The sequence below is a fragment of the Schistocerca piceifrons genome, unplaced genomic scaffold, assembly GCF_021461385.2.
Source record: "Schistocerca piceifrons isolate TAMUIC-IGC-003096 unplaced genomic scaffold, iqSchPice1.1 HiC_scaffold_1094, whole genome shotgun sequence".
NCBI lineage: Eukaryota > Metazoa > Arthropoda > Insecta > Orthoptera > Acrididae > Schistocerca > Schistocerca piceifrons.
In genome coordinates, this window is record NW_025726901.1 from 32501 (window position 1) to 35000 (window position 2500).

Consider the following 2500-nt stretch of genomic DNA (forward strand, 5'->3'; position numbering starts at 1 on the left):
ACCTAACCTATGTTGTGCCTTAACCTAACCTATGTTGTGCCTTAACCTAACCTATGTTGTGCCTTAACCTAACCCATGTTGTGCCTTAACCTAACCCATGTTGTGCCTTAACCTAACCCATGTTGTGCCTTAACCTAACCCATGTTGTGCCTTAACCTAACCCATGTTGTGCCTTAACCTAACCCATGTTGTGCCTTAACCTAACCCATGTTGTGCCTTAACCTAACCCATGTTGTGCCTTAACCTAACCCATGTTGTGCCTTAACCTAACCCATGTTGTGCCTTAACCTAACCCATGTTGTGCCTTAACCTAACCCATGTTGTGCCTTAACCTAACCCATGTTGTGCCTTAACCTAACCCATGTTGTGCCTTAACCTAACCTATGTTGTGCCTTAACCTAACCTATGTTGTGCCTTAACCTAACCTATGTTGTGCCTTAACCTAACCCATGTTGTGCCTTAACCTAACCCATGTTGTGCCTTAACCTAACCCATGTTGTGCCTTAACCTAACCCATGTTGTGCCTTAACCTAACCCATGTTGTGCCTTAACCTAACCCATGTTGTGCCTTAACCTAACCCATGTTGTGCCTTAACCTAACCCATGTTGTGCCTTAACCTAACCCATGTTGTGCCTTAACCTAACCCATGTTGTGCCTTAACCTAACCCATGTCGTGCCTTAACCTAACCCATGTCGTGCCTTAACCTAACCCATGTCGTGCCTTAACCTAACCCATGTCGTGCCTTAACCTAACCCACGTCGTGCCTTAACCTAACCCACGTTGTCGCCTAACGTAACCCACGTTGTCGCCTAAACCTGCTCTGTAATTGTTATACGACTCGTTCAATTAGTGTAGTGTTGCCCACCCGCAACCCTCGCAATATAGTTCGCTACTCGCACTCCCCGCTCCCCTGTGTATCGCTTCATGTTAAACACCTTGCAAGTCTTGCTCACTTTCCACATGCTCCTGCTGTACACTGTAATGTGGATGGCAGCAGGACGTACATGCCGCCCCTCCCCACGTCCCCACCTTGCCCCCTGCCTTCGCAAGCTGGTTGGTGAGAACTTTGCATGTTCAATGCCCTCCGCATGCGACGTACTCAGGCTACGTTGTGGTGCGGCCTGTGTCAACTGTCCGCTAATGTCGTACGCGTAAACCACAATCTGTACTGCACATTCGTCCTTATGTACTGAATGATACATCGTGGCACATGTGTGACCGTACAACGACTGCGCCCAAAAACGGCGGACCATACAGTGCAAATATTGTGCACGCAGCTACGTGTCGTCTCCCTATGAGAGCTGGATTGCAGTGTGGTACGCCATAGAGACGTGTGGGAGGAACGGACGCCGTGGATGGCGATCAGCATGAGCTGTCTGTTGATGTATTCGGACCTAGTCGTCTCTCCTCACACACCGTGATGGCATGGTGCACCGCGTTCCATATCTGCGACATGCTACAGAGGCCGGTTGACAGTCGTTCGAGCAATGGACATCGCATACGTACGGGGGCCACCTTCCACGTATTGTCTAGGCGTGCACATTTTGTTGCGTGTATGTGGGCAGACGTAGTGTGGCGTGACACCTGACACAGGCATGCAATAATCGTGGAAGTTGCAAATGGCGATGGACGCCTGCGTTTTCTGGTGAAGTTACGCAAATGAACAAATGGTAACCTGTTGTGGTGCGGTTGTTCTCGCTAGGGGTGAATCGGTGATGGCGACGATAGGTTGAGGTACTAACCGGTTGTTCCAGCGATACCCACCATGCCGACGAAACTGAACGGCATCTGGGTGTGAAGCGATACGCGGCGGTGGCTGGGTGGGACCGTCCCCGGCCGGTGAGGGGGCGCCTCCCGGCGTGCTGGCCGCGCGGTGCGTGGGCGCACGCGCTACAGCCGGCTGGTGGGGGCGGCCAGTGGCAGGCGCGCCGGCCGACGGACGCGGCAGGCGTCGCAGCTGCGCGCCGGCGCACCCTGCGCGCGGCGCCGTGCGGCCAAAGTAGGTCCTCGCGGGCCCGGTGCGAAGCGCGGTGGACATCTTCAGTGTGCTGGTCCGATTGAGGACTGTGTGCGTTGAGGATGCGCTGCCGCCCGGCGCTCGGCGCCGCGACGCCGTCTGCTGCTCGGTCGCCCCAGCGGTTCTCGCTGGTGGTTTGTATCGCAGCTGTGCGGATGTGTTGGCGCGTGCGCTGTGCTGGGAGAGTTCGCTTCGGCACCCAAGTGGGGCTTTTGTCCTTCTGTGGCGCTGGCGTTGGAGCTGCCGGTCACCGTAGGTGGCGCGTGTTGTCTCCCGCCGGCAATGCCACGACAGCACGCTCCCGGGCCTCTGTCGGCAGCGGCAAGCTCAGTTGGGAGCACGGGTGGTCGCACCGAAAGCGTCTACTCGCCTAACTCCGGGCGATTGCGCCTCTCTCGAACCCGACCAAGTACTTGGGACGGCGCTGCGCGCCGCCGGGACCTGAGAGGGTTTCGAGGTGTATTGTGCAGGGGAGCTCAGC